Below are 26679 nucleotides of genomic sequence, written 5' to 3' on the forward strand. Positions count from 1 at the left end.
AGAGACTTGACGAAAATCAACTTAAGGAGATTGGAAAATATAAGAGCGTCTGAAACGTATAAGTACAGTACAGGTGGACGTAAAAGTAGTTAAACAGTTTTTGTATTATTATAAATTATTATAAATTGTAATTTACACAATTAGTTGCAATAGTGGAAACAATTTGGTTTTATTCGAATGTCTCGAAACCAGACATGCTGAAACGCTGTAGGTTTAGAATCGAGACTGGGGAGAATAACGTCTTGTGAGAAAATCTGTTTACCTAACGATTAGATCCTGTAAATCCCTTGTAGCCTCCCTAAGTCTGTCCCAGTCCAGTGGATAAAAATGTACTGTTAATGGAGTGTTGGTTTCTCTGTTAGGGGATACTGGAGCACTACTGTCCTGCTTGTTTCACTCCTCTGTTCAACAGTGTACTATAGAGCAATGTATAGGGGAAGATGGCAGGAGGCCACAGGAGTATTGGGACAGCAAGTTTTACTTGCCGAGTACCAGATTTTAATGGGTGGTTTTATTCCAGATCTATTGGGTTGGAATATTATGCATTACAAAGAATGACTATGCAGAACAGGGTATCACGTAGCTTCAACTGGCTGTGATCACTCAGTATGTTGATGGTATTCTGAGTGCTTCCCCTGATGAGGAAACCCACAAGTCTGAGTTGCTTCAGCTTTAGAGTGTCTAATAGAAGCAGTTATGATAAGGCCCTTTTGTGTCTAGCATTGTGAAATTTTAACAGGGCCTGGGTGCAATGTTTTTTACAGGGTGAGCACAACTCTTAACAGATCTGCTTAAGGGGGGAGTGCAGTACAAGGACAAGATTGCCTTGGTTCCCGCAGCAAAAGCCGCCTTTAATAATTTGAAACAAGTTCTCTTACAGGTGCTGAGACTGGGGTTTCCTCAGATGGATCAACCATTCCTTTGTATTATTGCAAGTTGCTGACAGAGGCCACCCAAGGAGCCCGCGAGCAGGTCCTGGAGGCGTGGGGACCACCACCTGAAGGAGGGCACAACCTCATCCCAGGAGAGTGGGTGTGGATCAGGAAATTTCCTTCACAGGTTCTCCAGCCCAGGTGGGACGGACCCTACCAGATCCTGTTGACAACCGAGTCTGCGGTTCGAGTGGAAGGAAAAGATCGCTGGATCCACGCGCCACACTGCCGACGAGCCTCATCCCCATTTACAGACTCAGAAAGAAATCATTTCTGTTTATAAGAATAATTGTTGCTGTAGGACTATGTTCCGCAGGAATTAATGATCATCTCTCCCACAAAGGAGAACATGGAATTAATTCCTTTTTAGGCCTCTCCTATCTGACAGCTAAGAAAACCAACCAAAGTGCCTGCTGGGTGTGTGCCACATTACCCAAATATGTACAGGGAGGACTTCCTATGGGAGCCATTCCTTGGCGTCTCGAGGAAGTCATAGGCATGATCATTTGGAGGGATAATTTAGGAGATTTTAATATGACAAACTATGGGGGGTTGCCATAACACGACTTTAACCTGCACAACATTACAATATCTACAGGAGCGAGGCTTAGAGCCCACGAGTTTCACAGGCTCTTACGCTCCTAAATATAACAGAAGCCATACACCACCATACCTGACTCTCAATAAGGAACGTGAGGGAAACATATGTTTTCAGCACACTAATTGGTCTGCACTTGGTTGGATGGAGTCGTTGCAACCTTACCATCGCTGCAAATATATCCACCTCTACCTTCCAAATTCCAGGATGGGATCGGCACACCCCACAATTCAGTATAAGCTTCTTATTTTCAGAGGCATGGGGAGCGCCAAACGGAACATCTTTCATTTGTGGAAAACGAGCCTACCCATGGTTGCCAGCCCAGTGGTCTGGCTCATGTTATTTAGGATATGTGGTTCCTCATATCCGTGTTCAAATCCACAGCCCCTTCGGACCTAACCACAGACCACAAAGAAAATTGGCTGATTGGGAATATTATTTAGGTATAATATTTCCACAAGCCGGCATGAACTTTCTGAGTCGAGAGTTAATTCAAATGGCCTCGACTTTAGAAGAATTAGCAAATTCTACCTCATCTAGTCTGAAGGCTGTTAATGATGAGATGGTAGCCCTCAGAACAGTGGCCATGCAGAACCGACTAGCTTTAGATTATGTACTGGCGGCCCAAGGAGGAACTTGTGCAGTAATTGACACTGAATGCTGCACATATATTCCTGATAATTCTGAGCACGTCTCAGATCTGGCCCAACACATTTACAATGAGGGACAGAAATATCAGGACTATTATACTGAAAATTGGGGAATTGGGTCTTGGGTAAAGTCTGTGTTTGGGGCCTGGGGTGGAACCTTTTTATAGTGTGTATCTGTAGGAGTAGTATTGTTTATATGTATAATTGTAATCATCACATTCACAAAAACATGTATCACATCTTGCTATAACCGTGGAACGTACAATGACATGGCAATACATACCTGTTCGCCAAGAAAGGAAAGATCTGCCCTGACATTGTATGTATAAAAATAGGCTACACTGACGTATGCCATATTTTATAAGGGGGGAATGAAGAAAGATGTGAAGACGGGGGTTTGAATTTAATCCTTTCTGTAGGGGGTTTAGACTTCTAAGTCACAAGCTGGGGTTTATGGCAGGAAAGGGGGTTAACTGATAAGGATTGCAGATGCAAGCTAGGAACCCCCCTGGGTGTAATGTTAAACTGACCATTTGCCCAGAACATCGTAAACTGGCCAAATACCATGAACCCCCCTCTTTACCATCAGACCGAGTGACGTCAGAAACGGAGAAGAAAACACTATATAACCCAAAAGTTTGTAACAGTACGTTGAACAATACTTCGGTTTTGTTGTTTCTTGCGGGAAACAAGACTTCGGCTTTATTGTTCCTTGCATGCAATAAACTCATCTGTTTTACTTCATCTCAGGATCAAGAACCTTATTTCTTCTGTTACAACACAGCACTGGGGTCCTAGGTTCAATTCCTGCCATCCTGTGTGTGAGGGGTTTACATGTTCTCTCTGGGTTAGATGGTTTTTCTCCATATGTGTGATATGACTCCCTCTCGCACTCCAAAACATACTGGTAAGTTAATTGGTTTATGGGAAAACTGGCCCTGGCGTGTGTGTGTTTGTGTCTGTCTGTCCTGTGATGGACTGGCGCTATGTCCAGGGTGTATTCTGCCTTGTGTCCTTTGCTTACTGGGATAGGCTCCAAATCCTCTGTACTGGATAAAGAGATTAGAAATGGATGGAAGTAAAGGCACTGTGTGGATGGAACTATACACAGTGTTAGAAACCCACGATGAAATGGCAGCATCTCACTGAGAATAAAATATTTTATAGTGCTGGCTTAAGGAAACCTTTCCACCTTTCCACCTCTCTTGCACATCAGTATCCATACCTAGTTATTTAAACAAATTGCCTCTAATTATAAACATCTTAATATGCTGGCTCTGTGGATCCGCATCAGCTATGTTTGCCCATTCCTTCAATTCATGTACATCCAACACACAGTTCAATGCCAGCAACTACACATAATCTAAAATACAATCCTTATTTCAGTATCTATGTAAACATATAGTCTGTTAACTTCATCATCTTCATCAAAAGTATGCCTAACCCCATTAGGAAGTGTTCTTGTTATAAGTGTATTCCTCAGCTTTCCCCAAATTATCTTCTTCTTGCCAACATCTCTAGTCATTTATCCTGCAATAACTCAGCCAACACTTAAATCTCCAAAAGCTGCTTGTGTTAATTTCTTTAAATCACAAATATCATGTGTAAATACTGGGCATGTAATACTCTGCATTGTGGAATAATAGTTTATTTTAAAGGGAACTAGAGAAATCAAGAAAGGCTTTTTTTCTAGAATTAATAAATGCACATCCTGTTCACTGGGGAAATTAAATCCACACTGAGCAATCTTCAATATGTTCAGAATATGACGGCAAGAATCCTATCAGGGATGCATTACACCTGTTTTCAAGTCCTTGCACTGGTTACCTATCAGATTTCGAGTCAACTTCAAAATCCTTATCCTCCTTATATACTGTCCTACAACTGTTATTATTGATCACCGAATTATTGTACTTGACATGACTTCATTCAGCCTTTCCTGAACGTCTATGACAGGCAGAGAGAGTGCTGTTTCTGGTGCGATCTTTTGCAGCTGACATTTCACTGTTTTAAACGAACAAGAAATTAGATTGCTCATAAATCAGTTATTCTATATAAACACAGCGTAATTGCCCTCCGAAAATCCTCTTTTTCTTGTTCGTTTTAGAGACCTCGATCGAAACTGATTTTAGATGTCAGAAAGGATTTATTTTCTCTGTATTTCCTACATTGCTTTGTCGAGATTTTAACTTTATATCTAACTTTATATCTAGGCTCAGATTTCAACTATAAATCGTACAGTAATTAATAGCAGTAAATACTGATGTTTTGCGCCCTCTTACCACAAAAATATATGTTTTGTAGCTAGGATTAACTTTATTTCGTACGCGTAGCTACTCCGATTCAGACACCGAACAGTTAAAGATGGCGGCAAATCAGACACCCAGAGGGGGGAGGGGGGGGGCGTCTTCTCGCCTCCATAACTAAAATGCCAAATAGGAGTGGCTTAAGCGACATACACAGTCGTGTAACTGACAGATTGAGGTAGCCTATCGTGTAAATTTCGCTTTGTTGCTGATAGGTTAAGCTTTCGAAACTCTGCCCCAAAGTCATGTGACTGATTTTTCGCCCTGTTTCGTTGGTTAAACGCAATGATCACAAGCACCACCATGGTAACTGGGATGTGTAGTTTTTAATTCCGTTTGAATTATAACTGTACGTACTGTCTTCATATTTGGCCAGGGCTTTAAAGAGAAGGCGCGCCAAAAAATTTCGGTGCCGTCGTCTCCGCTTTAAAGGTACCCCCGTGCTGGAAGAATTTGACCTCGGAACGTTTGCCCAGCGTAGTTATAGTGGACATAAAAACAAGAGTTCGCTGGCATTATATCCTAGAAGACACAGACCGGCACCAGACCGGTAAATGCTTGATGAACTAGGGATTGGACAGTTTCCAAGTGCTTGTACAATCGATGGAAATGTTCAAATAAATGTGCAAAAGAAATAAAATAATCATTTATTTCTTTATCATATTGGCTAGCTAATGTCCTCTCTTTGCTAGTTAGTGGCTGTGTTTCTGCGCTGGGTAGCAACGGGTGACTGTTCTCAGGCGGAAGATGTAAACAGCTTAATTTTCATGTTAAATAATTTTTAAAAATTAAAATTCATTCTATACAGCAATCACATATTTGGGTACTGTTTCATAAAACTTTCATGCTTAAAATGTTTAGGGAGAAATGGAAGACTGGTGTGTATTTTTTCTTTAAACTATCAAGACCAGCCATACACAGTACAGTTTATGTACATACAGTAATGTTTATGTTCCTAAATTAATATCGTTTATGACCTTCAGATGCGTTATGCTCCTCTTCTTTTTATGCTCAGCTACTAAAATTTCCCTTTAGTGGTAAAATTCCATATAAATATTCAAAACTAAGCGGATTGAAATGTTCACAGTAAAGACATTAGTAAAGGTGCACAGTAAAGGCACCACGAGTGCCCCTGTCGGTCATTTTGACCAGCCAATCACTTACCGCGGTGCCCTACGGTGCCCTGCGGGTTGGTTACTGTACTACGGGTTTTTACCGCTCATTTTGAATGGCTGCATCTGTAGGTTGTCTCTCGCAGTGTTCAGGAATTGCATTCCGAAACTGAGTCAGATCAAAAGTTGTAAGAAAAGCACCTATGGTGTCGGTTCTAACAGCTTTATTGATTCGATGTTAAAGGCCGGAAATGGGGCACAAGACACGCGACCGCAAAAAGCGTCGCCATCTGCTTCCAGCTGCAAAATGCCATTTGCGGACGCTGAAGCATTTGAACTTGAACTTTATTGCCATATGTAACCGGTACTGGTACAATGGAATTCTTACTTACAGAAGGTCTCTCGATTGTAAAACAAGTGTAAAAAACAAGACAAAGTGCAAACAGTGCATCAAGACAATGTACAAACAATAGACAATGTGCAAGTAAACATGTAGACATTTCTTTCCAAGGCAGCGGGTACAAGCGATCTCGCGTTTTAAAACCACCAGGAAAAGAAGAAAGGCACTTTTCCGTGCTTGCGCCAGCACACAACGATGTGAGGAGAACACCGTAGTCGGCAGGATTCGAACCTGCGCGGGGAGACCCCAATGGATTTCTAGTCCATCGCCTTAACCACTCGGCCACAACTACAGCGAGCACCGCTGTTGCTGCGTTCTTGCTACAATCTCACATGGATCGCGAGGCGTCGGCGGAAACATTTTTCAAAGTCAGTCTCCATTAAAAAAAAAACCTTTCCAAAATACAAGCCATGCAGACAGACACGCCTCAGAGGACTTAAGGGTGGCTTCATGTGGGAATGATAAAGCCTCCCCGTCCGGACAGGAAAATGGCACTTTGTTAGACACAAAGAAACAATCAACAACAGACAAATGTCCACAAGCATTTAAGAAGCCGCACCATGTTCTTGCTACAATCACACACGGATCGCGAGACGCCGGCGGAAATCTTTTTCAAAGTCGTTCTCCGTTAAAAAAAAAAAACCTTTCCAAAATACAAACCTTGCAGACAGACACGCCTCAGAGGACTTAAGGGTTGCTTCATGTGGGAATGATAAAGTCTCCCCGTCCGGACAGGAAAATGGCACTTTGTTAGACACAAAAAAACAATCAACAACAGACAAATGTCTACAAGCATTTTAGAAGCCGCACTTGAAATAGCTCTTATATTCGTGTTAGACGCAGGAATCGCCTTTTTATTGACGCTCTTACGAACGCCATGGAAAGCAAAACAAAGCAAAGCAGAGCAGAACAAAACGAACAAAATAAAACCCTCACGTCCTGCACTTGAATATAATGCCGTTACGTGCCGAAGCGGTATTGGACGTCATCCTAGCACTGCAACCCGGAGCGTACGGTATATGGGAACGAGCACACGTCACGAATCGTCTCTAATCACTCCCTGCACTGTAAGGCGCCTTGAAGCGTGCACCCTCAACATTCATCTTTGCGCATCTGTGAAAGGTAAACTCTTGAGCAAACTCTGAACCAGACGCTCAAACTCCAGCTAGGATTAGGGGTCGCATTCCCATGCTACTTGAACACTTTGTTCAAACCAGGCTGTCCGGACATGAGTTGGCGCGCTCCAGATTTTCTTTTTCTTTTTTTTCCCTCGTACTCGAGGGTCATTTTCCTGTTCCACATGCAATTTCAACATCTTCCTTGGGAGATGTCAAGCCAGCAAGCCACTGCTGTGCTTCAGTGGCCGGTGTGGAGTTCAGTGGCCCTGTTGTACACGGAAAGCACATTGAGCTCCTTGGACATGAAAAGTTCCAGTTAAAAGCCATTTGTCATCCTTTCTCTTGGTGTCGATGTTGCTATTGTATGTAAAGGTGGCAACTTGCTCAGCGAGCAGGCGGAGCGCACAGCGAATGCAGATGTGTCTGAGTTGTGTGTCCAAGTGGCTGCAAAAGGACAGAGCTCCTGGCGCGCTGTGGCTTAGTTGGTTAAAGCGCCTGCCTAGTAAACAGGAGATCCCGGGTCCGAATCCCAGCGGTTCCTTTTTTTGTTCTGTCTTCTCGAACAGGACTGGTCATTATGGACAACCGCCTACGGCTAGACTTAATTAAATGCAAGTATTCATTTCCTGTCTTGAACGACTTGTTTTTCTTAGAATGCAACTTGCAAAACATGAAATGCAAACCTTGCTAATCAGCGCTCGCGGCTGGAAAACAAAAAAGAAGTCAGCAATGTTTTTTCTTTAACCTTAACCCTGCTAATGGAGGAGTTAAACGACCGAGTCTACGCAGCTTAAACGGTCCGCACGTCGGGTTCTTAGCTGAAAGGGTGGTAAATCAGGCTCACCCAGTCCTTAATCTTTTAAAGAGGATAAAAAATTGAACCTAGTCGCCACATCACATACATCCTGTTCAATGATAAGAAGGTGACATCTGTCCTCGCTCCAGAGTAAATCACACGTTGAGGGCATTTTTTTTCCACTTTACCGTGAGTCGGGCTCGGCTGCACACAGGCGAGAGCAGAGCAATGAGGTCACGGGGACAGGGGAGTCACACGCTGGCGGTTTGAACACGCGGAAGATCACTGAGGGATCTACAGTATATGGACCCTCTGTGCGCCACCCGTCCAAACTCTGGACTCTGAATCCTGCCATCCGAGTTTAGATCTCGGCGGAACCTGAGCCGCAGTTCCTTCTTAAAACGTAATCTGGTGAGCATTTCTAGAATCGTACTTGTATAGATGCAGCCTTTAATGTGTTGCTAGGTTAAAATTGATGACTTCTTGAACTTCAGTAGGCAATTGCCCTCTTGATTTCGGATTTAATTGTTTTACTACAGGGGTGCTTTTATGATGACAGAGTCATGTTCAGGTACTTTGCTGGATGGAGGAAGCTCATTTCGGACTCTGTGATCTGCTCACCTGGAAAGGTCTGCTGTACTACTACAAGAGAGAAGTAGAGTCTGGAAGAAGGGACAATTTTATGATGCTTTGGAAGAAAGTGTTTTTTTTTTCTTTGAAATCGAAATGAATCAGAATATCAGTGCAAAGGACAAACTCTTGGTTTGGTTTAAAGAGATATGGTTTTAAACAGACACAATGTAGAAAACAGGTGTTTCTCACTTTTGGAAAAGAATGGACCGGGGGTAATGTTTTACTAGTTGCAGTGCTGAGCTCACTGGGTTGCAGTCATGCAGTGTGACACCAGTGGCGCAATGGATAACGCGTCTGACTACGGATCAGGAGATTGTAGGTTCGACTCCTGCCTGGCTCGGGTCACTTTTAAACGCATCAGGCTACTCCCTAAGTAGCCTGTGCTACTTACTGTATGTGGGTGTAATCGTACCCAGTACGAGATTTCCTTCATGTAAATGAACTGCACCTGGGCTCAGTACGGTGCTGAGAGCCCAGCGTTGCTGTTCTAATTAGCACGCACTGCATCGGCTATGAACCCGAACATTTCAATTATTCCGATCAGTAAGTCAACACGTAGTCCACATGAAAGGTAGAAATATTCTCTTGTCTGTCTCTTGTTTGTATATAACTGAATGTCCCTGACAATGTACTGTTAGTTTTAATTGAAGAACGGCATTTGTGTTCAAATATAGCAGACAAGTTTACGTAACTGCTCATGCGACACTCAGTTGTAATTAGTCAAGAAATAAAGTCGAACAACAGCTGAGGGTTTGAATGTGAACGTATCAGATTGCAGCGCCTTTTACTTCCATTGACAAATGGAAGATTCGAAGAGAGATCCTTCAGACCGGCAAGCAAACCCACGGCTTTTTCGGTTTTCTATCTAGGCAACGTTGGTGTCTGCAATAGCATAAATGAAAGCACGATGCAATTTCTGTGGCTACATTTGTTGCACTTCATGCACAGTAAGAGTGTTTCTAACACCAAATAAAAACTCAACAATTAGCGATCACGCCTTCTCCTCAGTTAACCCACTGAAACCCTCGCTGATAAGAGTTCTTTACTGCGTGCTTTACGAGCACCTATCGTGTCGGTTCTCTGAGCTTTATTGATCCGGTTTTCAAAGGCATAAGTAGAGCACCAGACGTGCGAACGCAAAATGTGTGGTTATCTGAAGAATTGATTTCCATGGCAGCGGGTCCAAGCGATTTAGCGTTTTTATAGTACCAGAAAAGGAGAAGCGGCACTTCGCCTCTGCCGCGCAGGCACACTACAACGTGCGGCAGACGCCGTAGACGGCAGGATTTGAACCTGTGCGGGGAGTCCCCACCAGATTTCGAGTCCATCACCTTAACCACTCGGCCACGACTACGGCGAGCTCACCACTGCCGCATTCCTCCTATAATCTAACACGAGTGCGAGGTGGCTGGGGAAACCTTTTCAGAGTCGCTCCCCGTTAAAAAAAAATACCTTTGACAAAATACGTGCCGGCAGACAGACACGCCTCCGAGGGTTTAAGGGTGGCTTCACGTTCAAAGGATAAAGTCTCCCCGTCCTGATGTCAAAATGCAACTTTGGCAGACAGAAAAAACATCAACAAACCACAAATGTGGACAAGGATTTTACAAGCTGCACCACACTGCACTTTGAAAAGCATTTAAATTAGTGTTAGACGCAGGAATTGCCTTTGGTTTACGCGCTTACGAAAGCCCTCAGCTCCTGCAGTTGAATATAATGCCGTTACGTGTCGAAGCAGTAACGTACGTCATCCTACCACTGCAGCACGGGGAATATAGGGAAACGAGCACACACTACGAATCGTCTCAATCACTCCCTAGAGTTGTAAGGCGCATTGAAGGGTGCACCGCCATCATTAATCGTTGCGCCTCTGTGAAAGGAAAGCTCTTGAGCAGTCTTTGAAACAGCTCGGATGAAACACTTGATTGCTTCCATGTGCATCTGGAGTTAATTTCTTATTTTCACTTCACGCCGCCCAAAGCATTTCTAAAACAGGAGATTCGCATTTGGGAATGCGCCCTGCCCTACAAATAAAACAGGTCTACGGGTCTGAAACCTGCTCCACAGAAAACAGTTTTGTTGCGCTTTTGATCAAAGGGAGATTCGTTGTTCTTACTTTTTGATGACATAACACCCAAAGGGGCTTCTTTGGAGTTGGATTCCAACCAGCATCCTAAAGTTTATTGGCGGTATCCTTTACAGTTCTCTGTTCGGTCGACAAGGGACTGAAGTGGGCAGCTTTCCTCACACATACAGTGCAATGTACTGTAGTGTTCCCGTTCACTGAATTTGCAGTTCTGCATCAGACCTCTAACTCGTTTCCTTAGTCTTGGTCAGCTTGAATTTAAGCCACGAACCATCCTTCTACTGTATAAACGTCTAGAGGAATCACAAACTATTTGAGAGGCCATCATCCCAGGGGGAACTGACAAAGTCTATCTCTAAACACCTAGCGCAGTCTCTCGAGAGACTGTCAAAAAACGCTTTCGCCGTTTGTGTTGCAAGTAAGTGAAAACGCGGTCTCAACCCAGAGCCACTTGGCAGCAGCAGCACATAAATACTGTTTCTGTCACTGCACTACTGATACCGACGTTAGCCTACTATACCATGTTCAGCCACCGCTGGAAAACATACTGCTCTAGTACCGAGGGCCGACTTTGAACAGGCACACGCGTCAGACATGGAGAGCGACGAGAATGGGATTCGAACCCATGCGTGCAGAGCACAATGGATTAGCAGTCCATCGCCTTAACCACTCGGCCACCTCGCCAAGGAAACCAGGCTGTCCGGACATGAGTTGGCGCGCTCCAGATTTTCTTTTTCTTTTTTTTCCCTCGTACTCGAGGGTCATTTTCCTGTTCCACATGCAATTTCAACATCTTCCTTGGGAGATGTCAAGCCAGCAAGCCACTGCTGTGCTTCAGTGGCCGGTGTGGAGTTCAGTGGCCCTGTTGTACACGGAAAGCACATTGAGCTCCTTGGACATGAAAAGTTCCAGTTAAAAGCCATTTGTCATCCTTTCTCTTGGTGTCGATGTTGCTATTGTATGTAAAGGTGGCAACTTGCTCAGCGAGCAGGCGGAGCGCACAGCGAATGCAGATGTGTCTGAGTTGTGTGTCCAAGTGGCTGCAAAAGGACAGCGCTCCTGGTGCGCTGTGGCTTAGTTGGTTAAAGCGCCTGCCTAGTAAACAGGAGATCCCGGGTCCGAATCCCAGCGGTTCCTTTTTTTGTTCTGTCTTCTCGAACAGGACTGGTCATTATGGACAACCGCCTACGGCTAGACTTAATTAAATGCAAGTATTCATTTCCTGTCTTGAACGACTTGTTTTTCTTAGAATGCAACTTGCAAAACATGAAATGCAAACCTTGCTAATCAGCGCTCGCGGCTGGAAAACAAAAAAGAAGTCAGCAATGTTTTTTCTTTAACCTTAACCCTGCTAATGGAGAAGAGTTAAACGACCGAGTCTACGTAGCTTAAACGGTCCGCACGTCGGGTTCTTAGCTGAAAGGGTGGTAAATCAGGCTCACCCAGTCCTTAATCTTTTAAAGAGGATAAAAAATTGAACCTAGTCGCCACATCACATACATCCTGTTCAATGATAAGAAGGTGACATCTGTCCTCACTCCAGAGTAAATCACACGTTGAGGGCATTTTTTTTCCACTTTACCGTGAGTCGGGCTCGGTTGCACACAGGCGAGAGCAGAGCAATGAGGTCACGGGGACAGGGGAGTCACACGCTGGCGGTTTGAACACGCGGAAGATCACTGAGGGATCTACAGTATATGGACCCTCTGTGCGCCACCCGTCCAAACTCTGGACTCTGAATCCTGCCATCCGAGTTTAGATCTCGGCGGAACCTGAGCCGCAGTTCCTTCTTAAAACGTAATCTGGTGAGCATTTCTAGAATCGTACTTGTATAGATGCAGCCTTTAATGTGTTGCTAGGTTAAAATTGATGACTTCTTGAACTTCAGTAGGCAATTGCCCTCTTGATTTCGGATTTAATTGCTTTACTACAGGGGTGCTTTTATGATGACAGAGTCATGTTCAGGTACTTTGCTGGATGGAGGAAGCTCATTTCGGACTCTGTGATCTGCTCACCTGGAAAGGTCTGCTGTACTACTACAAGAGAGAAGTAGAGTCTGGAAGAAGGGACAATTTTATGATGCTTTGGAAGAAAGTGTTTTTTTTTTCTTTGAAATCGAAATGAATCAGAATATCAGTGCAAAGGACAAACTCTTGGTTTGGTTTAAAGAGATATGGTTTTAAACAGACACAATGTAGAAAACAGGTGTTTCTCACTTTTGGAAAAGAATGGACCGGGGGTAATGTTTTACTAGTTGCAGTGCTGAGCTCACTGGGTTGCAGTCGTGCAGTGTGACACCAGGGCCAGTGGCGCAATGGATAACGCGTCTGACTACGGATCAGGAGATTGTAGGTTCGACTCCTGCCTGGCTCGGGTCACTTTTAAACGCATCAGGCTACTCCCTAAGTAGCCTGTGCTACTTACTGTATGTGGGTGTAATCGTACCCAGTACGAGATTTCCTTCATGTAAATGAACTGCACCTGGGCTCAGTACGGTGCTGAGAGCCCAGCGTTGCTGTTCTAATTAGCACGCACTGCATCGGCTATGAACCCGAACATTTCAATTATTCCGATCAGTAAGTCAACACGTAGTCCACATGAAAGGTAGAAATATTCTCTTGTCTGTCTCTTGTTTGTATATAACTGAATGTCCCTGACAATGTACTGTTAGTTTTAATTGAAGAACGGCATTTGTGTTCAAATATAGCAGACAAGTTTACGTAACTGCTCATGCGACACTCAGTTGTAATTAGTCAAGAAATAAAGTCGAACAACAGCTGAGGGTTTGAATGTGAACGTATCAGATTGCAGCGCCTTTTACTTCCATTGACAAATGATAGAGATTCGAAGAGAGATCCTTCAGACTGGCAAGCAAACCCACGGCTTTTTCGGTTTTCTATCTAGGCAACGTTGGTGTCTGCAATAGCATAAATGAAAGCACGATGCAATTTCTGTGGCTACATTTGTTGCACTTCATGCACAGTAAGAGTGTTTCTAACACCAAATAAAAACTCAACAATTAGCGATCACGCCTTCTCCTCAGTTAACCCACTGAAACCCTCGCTGATAAGAATTCTTTACTGCGTGCTTTACGAGCACCTATCTTGTCGGTTCTTTGAGCTTTATTGATCTGATTTTCAAAGGCATAAGTAGAGCACCAGACGTGCGAACGCAAAATGTGTGGTTATCTGAAGAATTGATTTCCATGGCAGCGGGTCCAAGCGATTTAGCGTTTTTATAGTACCAGAAAAGGAGAAGCGGCACTTCGCCTCTGCCGCACAGGCACACTACAACGTGCAGCAGCCGCCGTAGACGGCAGGATTTGAACCTGCGCGGGGAGTCCCCACCAGATTTCGAGTCCATCGCCTTAACCACTCGGCCACGACTACGGTGAGCTTGCCACTGAAGTGGGCAGCTTTCCTCACACATGCAGTGCAATGTACTGTAGTGTTCCCGTTCACTGAATTCGCAGTTCTGCATCAGACCTCTAACTCGTTTCCTAAGTCTTGGTCAGCTTGAATTTAAGCCACGAACCATGCTTCTACTGTATAAACGTCTAGAGGAATCACAAACTATTTGAGAGGCCATGATTCCAGGGGGAACTGACAAAGTCTATCTCTAAACACCTAGCGCAGTCTCTCGAGAGACTGTCAAAAATCTCTTTCTCCATTTGCGTTGCAAGTAAATGGAAACACAGTCTCAACCCAGAGTCACTTGGCAGTAGCAGCACTTAACCACTGTTATTGTCACTGCTTGATACCAACGTTAGCCTACTATACCATGTTCAGCCACCGCTGGAAAACGTACTGCTCTAGTACCACACGTGTCAGACATGGAGAGCGACAAGTGTGTGATTTGAACCCATGCATGCAGAGCACAATGTATCAGTAGTCCATCGCCTTAACCACTCAGCCACGACTACAGCAAACGCTGCTATTGCTGCATTCTTGCTACAATCTCACATGGATCGCGAGACGCCGGCGTAAATCTTTTTCAAAGTCGTTCTCCGTTAAAAAAAAAAACCTTTCCAAAATACAAACCTTGCAGACAGACACGCCTCCGAGGAATTAAGGGTTGCTTCATGTGGGAATGATAAAGTCTCCCCGTCCGGACAGGAAACTGGCACTTTGTTAGACACAAAAAAACAATCAACAACAGACAAATGTCTACAAGCATTTTAGAAGCCACACTTGAAATAGCTCTTACATTCGTGTTAGACGCAGGAATCGCCTTTTTATTGACGCTCTTACGAACGCCATGGAAAGCAAAACAAAGCAAAGCAGAGCAGAACAAAATGAACAAAATAAAACCCTTATGTCCTGCACTTGAATATAATGCCGTTACGTGCCGAAGCGGTATTGGACGTCATCCTAGCACTGCAACCCGGGGCGTACGGTATATGGGAATGAGCACACGTCACGAATCGTCTCTAATCACTCCCTGCACTGTAAGGCGCCTTGAAGCGTGCACCCTCAACATTCATCTTTGCGCATCTGTGAAAGGTAAACTCTTGAGCAAACTCTGAACCAGACGCTCAAACACCAGCTAGGATTAGGGGTAGCATTCCCACGCTACTTGAACACTTTGTTTACGCTCAGTGCTGGATTTTGGGAACTTTAGGACGAGTGGGACTTTTCTCCTATCTGTCAATTCGTTTTGTTTTGGAGACTCTTGGCTGTCTGTGTTGTATAGTGCAGCGTGAAGAAAACGTTTTCGAAAACTGTGCCGGCTCAAAAGTTGTAAGAAATCCTCTCCAGCTCTTTTAAGTCTCTTCAGTTTTGTCATTTAAAGTGAAACTAGATGTATAACTGGAGCCTCACTTATGCAAATATTGCAAATTTACATAAGTGAGGCTCCAGTTCGACATCTAGTTTCACTTTATATGACAGAAGTACGTCAGACTGCACCGGACTGGGGGATCACTTCCGGTTATTTTTACCATCTTAAGCATTTGAAATCCTCCCCTAGGCAATTGTGACACTTCATCTTGGCTCCACCTAGGACACTCTTCAATCACTTCTCTCTTCTCCCGCAACACTCTCGTCTGTCGGCAGTATGTGGCATCTTTGCATTACCACCAATCTCACCACGGCAAGCAAGCAACGGGTTTTGGCAAGACAGGAGGAGACTACCTGGCCCGAACGGGGATTGAACCCGCGACCTTGGCGTTAATAGCACCACGCTGTAACCAACTGAGCTAACAGGCCTCGTGCCCACTGTCCTCTCTGTGCTGCAAAAAATGGAATTCAGGGAAGTTTCTTTTGTCCTTCTTTGAATAGAAAGCCCTGCGATTCAGTGTACGGGCTTTCTCGTGCTGTTTAATGGTTCTTGTAAACCAAATCCTACACTGGCCTGAAGTGCCCCCCCATTTCACAGCATTTTTCAGCTGATTTCAAATGTACCTAAAGGAGAAGCATTATTGAAGACCATCAATTACCAAGAGCTTTTGTCAAAGGTTTTGGTGGTCACTTTTAATGACCACAGAGAGCTATGACCTCGGTTTTACATCTCATCCAAAAGACAGCGCCTTTTTACCACACAGCGTCTCCGTCACTATACTGGGGCATTGGGACCCGCACAGACCTCAGGGTGAGCACCCCACCGCTGGCTCCATTAACACCGCTTCAAGCTGTAAGCTTTGCTTTTCCCTGTAGGTCACCCTCATCCGGGTACTGACCTGGCTCACAGCTTCTAAGCTTCAGTGGGTTTTCAGTTGCGAGTTGAAAGGGGATGCAAGTTATGGAGCCGCTCGCTGCAAAAGCCACTGCATTGGCCAGGAATCGAACCCGGGCCTCCCACGTGGCAGGCAAGAATTCTACCACTGAACCACCAATGCACGCTGCAAGCATCTACAAAAAAGACGCTTTTTTACCACTCTGAGCTGGATGTTGGGTCCCAAGGGAACTTCTGGACGAGTGAGAATTTTCTGCTATCAAAATTTGGTTTCGGAGACTTTTGGCAGCCTACAGATGCAGCCATTCAAAATGCGTGGGCGATACCGCATTATTTTGCGGTACGCTGTACGCAGTCTACCACAAGCTACCGGTAAATACCGCGAGTTACCGTAAATTCTCCTATAATACGACAAGCAAAATAATAGTATCCGGAATTTCCGCAAGGTGGAGCTAATAAAGCTCAACCTCTCATGTTTGAGCTGTGGCCATCAAAGTCTTTAACGAAGATATTACTAATAGTATTAATAATGAATGACCTTGGACAAGCTGTAAGTGTAAACTCAAAGTATTGCCCTGGTCAACATTCTTTTTTTCATTGACCGTCTTTGTAAAAGTAACACCACAGCATTTCGCAATCACGCATTTGTTTCCAATCATGCAAAGTACAGTAATTTTTGAGAATCGATTCACCATGCCTTTCACATGCTCATAAAAGAGATTGATTTAGGAACATAAACATATTACCGTATGAAAACTGTACTGTATACAGTATGTATATGTATATTTAATGTCTTAACTGTGCCCGTTTAAGTATTGAATATTCATATCTGATTTTACCACTGAAGGGAAATCTTAGTAGCTGAGCATAAAAAGAATAGGAGCATACTGCAACGCGTGTGAAGGCCATAAACGATATTAATTTTGGAACATAAACATACAGTATATGGCTGGTCTCGGTACTTTAAAGAAAACATACACGAAACATGGTTTCATTATGACCAGAATCGGTCTTGATATATTTTTAACTTGATTTACAGTATTTGAGAGGTATGTCTTAACACCGATACTACAGTGCTTAAGTACTGCTCACGTATATGTTTCTAGGTTTATATTATACATTTCATACGGTCAAATTACTTTTGAGCAACTAATAAGAAGCGCGAAACGGTATGCGTTTTAGTTTCGTTTTGTGCTGGGACCCGTGGATTGATTAGAGATATCAAGTACATACAAGTCATTTTTTAAATGTTGTAGTTCGTCTTGAAAAAATGTTACGAGTACATCATCTATCAACAATTACACAGGTTCTGTTTCCATATTGCGGATTTTGGTTACGTAATATTATTTTCTAGATTTCACGTTGTGAATATATGATTTGGGCAAACAGAGCCGCAAAGAAGTACATTATGGGTTGTTGTTGTTTTTTTTGCAGTTTTATCTAGAACAAGCGATGCTTAAACCTTTGTCTGATTCTTGTGAAACTATCCACATGACAGTTACAGGACCTAGGAGTTGACTTCAGTGATGTCACTGATGGGATGTTTCTAAAAATCCATCCTCTGTAAAACGTCTTCTCTAGTTGTCCTGCATATGTATTCGCTAATGAAGCTGTGTGTTCTGAGCCTGGATCTCTACATTTCTGTATGAACCAGCTTAGAGGGCTAAAGACAGCTTGTGTTTAAATTGAGTGTAAGGCAATTTATGCTTCTAAAGTTATGGTCAGCATTTATTATTGTACTGTGCTGTAAACTTGTTCTGTGCCTAGTCACATTATTTTATAGCGTTTTTATAGTGTTATCAAATCCGGTGGCGCTGTGTGTTAGTTTCCTGACTCCCATGTCACATGGTCTGTGATTGAAACCTGTGAAACCGGTTTAATTCGTCACAGCCAGCACTCCGGCAGAGAGGGGGTTGTACTCGTAAAGTAGAAGCAGGCGAGATTTCCAGCGAAAGACACCTCCCCCCCACCCTCATACGATTCAAATTGTTGTAATGTTTCATAGCCGTTCAGGGACGCCAAATATGTAACGTTGTGGCTCTCTGAAGGCACTAGTTCTGTAGGGTTTGGGCATTTACTGAGACAATTATTAATTGTAGCAGTAAATCACAAAGTTGATTCTTTTGATGGCTTTAGAATCCAACCATGCGATATAACTCAAACAACGCACACGCACAGGTACTAATACACGAGGATACATTTATTAATACATAGAATATGCATGTAAACCTAACAGATCTTATCGAGAGGGTTATCAGAATACAAAAGGTATATATTCAATCAGTTACAAAGAGTTACATATATCAAGAGGACATACGTTCAGTATATCATTCATTAAGACCGTTTCGTAAAGTGAACTTGGTTACAACTTCTACATTAGATACCCAAAACAAGTACATAACTCTTAGGAATTAAATTGATATCAACTGGTTGGGATAACAATTGAATTCTCGAGCTGTAATGCATTGAAGTTGAATACTCATCTCATTTCTGGGGATTCAGATCTCCTGCGGGCACAAAGAAACAGTTGCAGGCTGTTGCTGTCCAATCCGCGCTGTCTGGCTCGGTGCCAGGTTGTGCTGTGCGGCTCGCGACAGTGCGCTGCTGATGCTCACTGACCGGCTAGTTAGTGTTGGTTTTAACTAGCAAAGTTTGTGCACAGGAGAAAAGATGACTGTGGGTCCCAGCAAGTCAGGAAGAGGACCGGTTCGCTCCTGATGAAGAGCTAGTTCTGAATAGTGATTCAGCTGTCCACAGTTCTGACCTGTTCACGAGGCCTGCTGCTGGTTACTCTCTGGCAACCTCCACTCTAGACTCTTAGAACAAAGGAAAGTTCTGGCACTCGGACACACTGGCCGTTCCGTGGTTGTCCGGGCTGAGTCTCAGGATGGTCAGGAGGCGCGCTGCGAGAATGTCCTGCCCTTGGGAGCCTTCTGCTCCTGGGCCGTCCTGCCCTGGAATTCTCCTTTGAATTCCCTTTAGAACAGTCCACAGAATCCTCTCCAGAATCTTACTGAATCTTACTGAATCTCCCCTTCTGAATCTCCAGGCCTGTGTTGCCTGTTTTTACCTGGAGGAACTTCAGCTCGTTGATTGGCTGAAAGTTCCATGGGCATCAGAGTCCCACGTGGGTTACTCAGCCCTACCAGTCCCTGATTGGTTGATCAAGGTGAGATATGAGTCACTTACTCCTGACACTTAGTAATGCAGTCCAGATGTCCAACTGGCACTCCCTAGACAGATAGGCGCCAATGGATGACCATTGATCATGATAGCCAGACTTAGCTAAGTGCATCCCCCTTTGGGAGCTGTCCTAGGAAACCTTAAATCACCCTGCACTAATGGTCTCTCTGTGGCTGCACCACAGAGATGAACAGAGAAATGGGGCCTCATTTGGGAAGCTCAGAAACACTTAATTCTGCCTTATTATTAAGCCTCGCCGCTACATATCCCCCCTTTTTGAAGGTCACGAGGTCCTGAGGCATTGTTGCCTTCAAAACAAAACAGAGTTAAGTGATGTCCCTTGCCATTAGAACATTAATCTTAAATGTCCACATTACTCCTCGAGAATTCATACCAGAACCAGCATTGGATACAAACAGGATGAATAACATCTGGAGTATGTATAAACACGGTAGGAGACATTATCTAAGTCTAGGAATTACACATCAGGAAGCTCACTGTCAATATCTGATACCTCTGTAGTAGATATTTGGGGAGAAGTCACTTCCTTTCTTTTGACATGCTACCTTTGACTCATTCATGCTACCCAGAGTACATCTTGATGTAAGAGTACAGCTTTCAGAGTACACTGTCAGTCATTATCCAGCTTCCCAGCAGCAGTGTTACAATAACACCGGTTCCTGTTCCCAGCCCCCCTGATGAACCACAACACCTGTGTTGGGCACCTGCCAGGGTGGTTTGGAGGTTTGTTCCATTAAAGCAAACTCAACTACCTGTACCTCTTCAGGGCCTACTGTTTCTTGGATTTCTATCCAATTCAATAGTGTGGCACCTGAAGGTATCCATGACCTCAAGTATGGTCTTATGTTGTCTGGTTCCAGACAGTACAGTGTTAAGTCACCAAGCTGTACTATGGCCTCCTCGGGAACTTACAGGAAACTGTTTGGTTAGGTAGCTGCTTTGTGGTAGCTGTATCATACCTGTCACAAGTCATAGTGTCAGTTAAATGTGGTGTGCTGACCAGCCATTTACTTCCCACCTGCTCTTCATGGGGTTCATTAACCTCCCTCTGCTAGTTAGTAGCTTTACACCCTTCATTGGTGAATCGTTTAGACACAGCCAATGGATAGCTTTGGTAGCCATACCCATCTCAAGATTTGGAACCAAATTCAATCTTGGATTGCCTTCTGGGTGAGCTATGAGCGATGGGGTTAATGTCACATACTCCTCTACTGAGAAGAGTGGAATCAAGTGGGTTGGGATTTTGTGCCGTGGTTAGACTGGCTACAGTGGCACCAAGCTCCCTTAACAGGTCTTGTGTCAACATTCTGGCCTGTTGCACACAAGCATAAACCCACTGTATAACACCAACAATCATGTCCACTGGTTGGGGAATAAGGTTTAACCCTGTTGCATAGGAAGTTGCCTGTAGGATTTTCCCTAAGCTTTCCAACTTTTGCTGCTGTTGATACAGTCTGTCACTACCTTCTGGCATCTCTGACACCTGCCTTCTTGGGGCAGTCAGGGTGAGAGTGCCAGTAGCACACAAACCTACCAGAAAAAGCAAACGTGCAACAGTGGCGGCAGCAATCAGTCCTCCCAAAAGTCTTTTCGGGTGGCTGACCCCAGTCATCTCCTTCTGAGTGACTGTTGTCTTTCTAAGCTGGCGCAGCATGTACATGGTGTCTTTCTCAGTATGCCATGTGGCATCTTGGGCACCAACATCCTGGAAATCTGGGGAGATCTGACGCAGCGGCTGATGCTGCTCCTCCATTTCCAGGGCATCTGCTTTTTCGATTTGTTCATGCCTGTGCTCTAGGAAACCTGCAGGGGGCGGTGCAGCGGTGGAGCATGCCTGACCCTTGGCTGAGTGGTCATCTGGAGCACCTGAGTGATCTGGGATTGTTACCCCATTCTCACTGTTCAGGTCCACCCTGCACACTTCCTGATTGAGGAATCCCTCTATCGGCATGTTTACAATCGTTCGCTGGGCGTGGGTGTAGGACACCTGCTCGCTCCCCCCTTCCCTCGCTAGGGGTTCAGGGAGCTGCCCCAGCACTGGGATAGCTAGTTCATTGTCTTTGAACTTACTATCACCCACCAGGCCCATGTCAGTGCAGGCAGGGATTCTGACACCCCTCTTTGCGATGTCCTGCACTGGCAGGCGGGTGACTTGACCATCCAGCTCCAGTCTGGCTGAACCACTGTTGGTCAGACTCAGACTGACAGACTGAGCTGGTGGCTGTAAGAAAACCGGCTCGGCTTTCATTCCCTGTCCCTTCTGGGGGACTGGGTGTGTTGGCAACCCTGCCGTTGAGGCAGGAACAATCAGGTCAGTCTCACTCACTACCTGGTAGTTGTGAGAAATAATGTTACCTGACTGCAGGTTCCCTGGGTCACAGCAGAGGGAATCGGCATCTGGGATCAGGTGTGTCCACAGCGCAGTAGTCTCAGCGTCCAGCTGGACCTCCTGTCTAACCTGTGAATGTTGCACCAGGGGCACCTGGTGGTGGCCCTGTGACAGCTGCTCAAGCAGATCCTCACTAATAGAGGACCTCTCAGGGCTAAGGGTGAGGGCTACATCACCAACCTGCTCTCCTGCCATCTGGATCCCTTCCACCACTGCGGGGTGGTGGTCCTGACCCCTCTTGGGTGCCAGGGTGCACAGGGAAAGCTCCTTTTCATCGCCAGGTGGGGAGATCTGCTCCTCTTTAGGGATGTAAAAGGGGTGTGCTTTACCTGGTGGATCAGGCGGCTGCTTGGAGCACCGCTCCTGTGGCATGGAGGCTGTTGTGACCTTGGCCAGGGCACGACTTCCCTGTATATCTGGGAAACAAGATAATATTTTTATTTCTTGTCCAGAGGGAACAGAAGGAATCTCCGCATAGGCTTCTGTGTTCGGTGGGCACTGTGTGAGCACAGTCTGCCTCTTGGCCCCCCTTTCCTTCTGTACAGAAGGCTTAGGAGCCTTGACCTGTTTCCACACTTTGCCTTTCTGGTGATCCACCAAAGGTTCCACTCTGAGTCACATGCCCTTTTCTTTTTCAACCCGTTTGAGCTTGCCGTGTGACATCAAACACCTTTCAACCTCAGTGTCAATCAGTGTCTCACTGGGTAAGACATCTCCCATGGCAGCCTTGAGGTAAAAGCTTCCTGCTTTTCCTCTGTGTTTTACTGCCTGCTCTGTGACTTCAGGGGTGGAGTCAGCACTCGCTTGGGAGTGGCTGGCCTCATCCAGGCAGGAACCCTTCCGCTCAATCAGATAGACTGAGGGAGTGGGAGGGGGCGGGTCTCCGCCTCCTCCAGTGGAGAGTATCAGCTCATTCACGCTTCCGGCAGCCTTGGGGAGCGGTTGTCCCTGTCCTAATAAAGCTTGTTCAAGCCTGGCCAGGCGGGTGGCTACTGAATCCTTTTGTTCAGCTTTTTCTAGCCCTTTCCCTCCCCCGGTGCTCTCATGGCACTTAGGACGCTGGGTGCGGTCCTGTGTGCCTGCTTTGGAACGGGGCTTAGCCAGCTCAGGAGCCTGTGCTCCTTCGAGCAGGGGGGAATTAACCCTGCTGGCTCTGACGGCGAACACAGTCGCTTTAGCAGCTTTTTGCTCAGAGCGACTTTGGACATCATACTCCCAGGCTTTCTGCACGAATCTCTTAATATCAGTCATTTTCATGGTCTGTGCATCTTTATGCATTAAGATCATCTTTCTGACTGATGGGTGGAGATTCGCAATGAATAAACCCTTGAAATGTGTGTTCTCTTCGCAACCCTCATCATTTCGCCCTGCAAAATAAGTTCGTCTAAGTCTCTCGTAATATTCGCGAGGGGACTCTGCTCTCTCGTGCTTAATGTTAAGGGCGGCGGCTATCGCGGCAGTCGGGTCAATAAACGCACTGTATTCTTCGATAAGTGCTTGACACAGCTCTTCAAAGTCATTACAGACTTCTTTCATCTGCCTAGCCATCCACTCATGTACGGCTCTGCTGGTAGTTTTCCTGACCAGAAACACTTTCTCCTGTTCTGTGGCGTTTGGCAGGTACTGCAGGGTATACCTGAGGTCCTGAATATAACTCTCGATATTATTCTCTGACACTGCGGGGTCAAATCTCTCTATGTCCTTCGCTAGCTCTCTCAGAGAATGGAGGTTTATTCTCCTAGCTTCTCCGCTGACGGAGATATGACGGAGATCGTGGTCAGACTTGTCACTGCTAGAGAGAGTGCTTAATAGCGACTCGAATTCAGACCTTTTAGCAACCATCGTTAAACTTAAAGAGTATTACTTTTCAGTACGAAATCACAGTTTTACCACAGAAAACCACAAGATCAAGTATGCAATCAACCCGGTAGATTGCAAAAGATCACAAAACAATCAAGCACTGCTTAAAGAGCAAGGGGAACTTTTTTCCTTTCGGCTTTCAGCACACTGTATTGTCGTGTATGAAACCCGCGGCGTTTTATATGAATTATTCCGCTTGGTTGATTCATTTCAGTCTTGCCACGCCGGTCCAGGGACGCCAAATATGTAGTGTTTCATAGCCGTTCAGGGACGCCAAATATGTAATCATAGTGGCTCTCTGAAGGCACCAGTTCTGTAGGGATTGGGCATTTACTGTGACAATTATCAATTGTAGCAGTAAATCACAAAGTTGATTCTTTTGATGGCTTTAGAATCCAACCATGCGACATAACTCAAACAACGCACACGCACAGGTACTAATACACGAGGATACATTTATTAATACATAGAATATGCATGTAAACCTAACAGATCTTATCGAGAGGGTTATCAGAATACAAAAGGTATATATTCAATCAGTTACAAAGAGTTACATATATCAAGAGGACATACGTTCAGTATATCATTCATTAAGACCGTTTCGTAAAGTGAACTTGGTTACAACTTCTACATTAGATACCCAAAACAAGTACATAACTCTTAGGAATTAAATTGATATCAACTGGTTGGGATAACAATTGAATTCTCGAGCTGTAATGCATTGAAGTTGAATACTCATCCAATTTCTGGGGATTCAGATCTCCTGCGGGCACAAAGAAACAGTTGCAGGCTGTTGCTGTCCAATCCGCGCTGTCTGGCTCGGTGCCAGGTTGTGCTGTGCGGCTCGCGACGGTGCGCTGCTGATGCTCACTGACCGGCTAGTTAGTGTTGGTTTTAACTAGCAAAGTTTGTGCACAGGAGAAAAGATGACTGTGGGTCCCAGCAAGTCAGGAAGAGGACCGGTTCGCTCCTGACGAAGAGCTAGTTCTGAATAGTGATTCAGCTGTCCACAGTTCTGACCTGTTCACGAGGCCTGCTGCTGGTTACTCTCTGGCAACCTCCACTCTAGACTCTTAGAACAAAGGAAAGTTCTGGCACTCGGACACACTGGCCGTTCCGTGGTTGTCCGGGCTGAGTCTCAGGATGGTCAGGAGGCGCGCTGCGAGAATGTCCTGCCCTTGGGAGCCTTCTGCTCCTGGGCCGTCCTGCCCTGGAATTCTCCTTTGAATTCCCTTTAGAACAGTCCACAGAATCCTCTCCAGAATCTTACTGAATCTTACTGAATCTCCCCTTCTGAATCTCCAGGCCTGTGTTGCCTGTTTTTACCTGGAGGAACTTCAGCTCGTTGATTGGCTGAAAGTTCCATGGGCATCAGAGTCCCACGTGGGTTACTCAGCCCTACCAGTCCCTGATTGGTTGATCAAGGTGAGATATGAGTCACTTACTCCTGACACTTAGTAATGCAGTCCAGATGTCCAACTGGCACTCCCTAGACAGATAGGCGCCAATGGATGACCATTGATCATGATAGCCAGACTTAGCTAAGTGCATCCCCCTTTGGGAGCTGTCCTAGGAAACCTTAAATCACCCTTCACTAATGGTCTCTCTGTGGCTGCACCACAGAGATGAACAGAGAAATGGGGCCTCATTTGGGAAGCTCAGAAACACTTAATTCTGCCTTATTATTAAGCCTCGCCGCTACATTGTATTACAGCATTGTAATTACACATTGTAATTGTATTACACATTGTACACATGCTTAAAAGAGAAGAGAGAAAATGCAAGCCTTCTTCAGGTGTGAGGGTCTTCTGCTCAGAATGAAACGCTAAAATGTAATGTAGGCTCTGAATGGGTTCAATTATGATTTGGGCTTGATTAAGGTCGCTGCCTTTCATCTAAAACCCTACTTGAATCCTTCGAAACTAAAAATCAGTGTTAGTGAGTTCTAAATAAAGAGGTATCCAGGTAACAGTGAAACGGGCGGACAGTCTGGGGAGATCGCCCGTTTTCCATGCACCCCTTGGTGTTTCTCTCGCTCTCTCTCGGGTCACCTGATCATTAGCTCGAAAGATTTCAGTGCTTTGTGTATATTCTAATGGTAGTGGGGGCAGGGTGTGTGGGAACAGGTTTGGTTGAAATTGCATTGGAGATCTATGTTCTTCACACCTGAAACATTTTCTCTGAAAGCATTTTCTTCGCAGTTTAACCGATCTTGTTACAGCATGTTACAGTTTACTATTATTAACCATATTAATTTTAAGTGCTTAATGCCATTTTTTGACCAGGCACGAATATTCTTAAGTCCATATCTTCGCAAGGGAATCAGTGCGAATTGCAATACTAATTAAATTAAAACTACTAACTACTAACTAATACTAATTAAAACAAACCAGAAACGTGTTGTTCTGTCTAATGACATTACAAGTGGAAAGATTACAGATTTTAATCGTCTTTAATTTTGTTACGTTATACATTTTAGAAACGTTTCATCCATACAAACACCACAAAACTATTTTCGGTTGTATTTCTGAATAGTATGTTACACTTAGTTCACTGTTTTAAATACATCTAATTAAGAAAGTTAGGTGTTAGCATAAACTATTAGCAATCAATAATATTAAATTTAGCACTGTAATAAGCTGTTGCACTTTCCCCCACATCTTGTAAAAATATATTTTCATTGTTCAAATATACATTAAGTCTGACTATCATATAATAAGTTAAATACAAAACTAAAGAAAAAATAGGGTTAAATATAATTCAAAATATTTTGCTAACAATGTTAACTGTTTATGAATAATAAAATGTATTAACTAAGGAGTAGGATGTCACAGTTGTTAGTATGTTTTTTGTTTTGTTTCTTTTTCATAAATACAACAGTAGTACCTGATGTCTCAGTGGCTTTCAAAATTAAATTATGCA

The 26679-nt window shown here is 44.5% G+C and overlaps 6 non-coding genes across 6 annotated transcripts; 1 reads left to right on the forward strand and 5 right to left on the reverse strand.

Moving 5' to 3' along the window:
* Window positions 1-6208: 6208 nt before the first annotated feature.
* Window positions 6209-6290, reverse strand: trnas-aga (transfer RNA serine (anticodon AGA)). The gene has a single exon. It is a non-coding gene; the product is annotated as a tRNA-Ser (tRNA).
* A 3527-nt stretch (window positions 6291-9817) lies between these two features.
* Window positions 9818-9899, reverse strand: trnas-cga (transfer RNA serine (anticodon CGA)). Its single transcript has one exon. It is a non-coding gene; the product is annotated as a tRNA-Ser (tRNA).
* A 1334-nt stretch (window positions 9900-11233) lies between these two features.
* Window positions 11234-11315, reverse strand: trnas-gcu (transfer RNA serine (anticodon GCU)). The gene has a single exon. It is a non-coding gene; the product is annotated as a tRNA-Ser (tRNA).
* A 1616-nt stretch (window positions 11316-12931) lies between these two features.
* trnar-acg (transfer RNA arginine (anticodon ACG)) lies at window positions 12932-13004 on the forward strand. Its single transcript has one exon. It is a non-coding gene; the product is annotated as a tRNA-Arg (tRNA).
* Window positions 13005-13938: 934 nt separating this feature from the next.
* trnas-cga (transfer RNA serine (anticodon CGA)) lies at window positions 13939-14020 on the reverse strand. The gene has a single exon. It is a non-coding gene; the product is annotated as a tRNA-Ser (tRNA).
* Window positions 14021-15764: 1744 nt separating this feature from the next.
* Window positions 15765-15838, reverse strand: trnan-auu (transfer RNA asparagine (anticodon AUU)). Its single transcript has one exon. It is a non-coding gene; the product is annotated as a tRNA-Asn (tRNA).
* Between the last annotated feature and the right edge of the window lie 10841 nt (window positions 15839-26679).

Source organism: Atractosteus spatula, unplaced genomic scaffold, assembly GCF_055471065.1.
Source record: "Atractosteus spatula isolate fAtrSpa1 unplaced genomic scaffold, fAtrSpa1.hap1 Scaffold_4, whole genome shotgun sequence".
NCBI classification, from domain to species: domain Eukaryota; kingdom Metazoa; phylum Chordata; class Actinopteri; order Semionotiformes; family Lepisosteidae; genus Atractosteus; species Atractosteus spatula.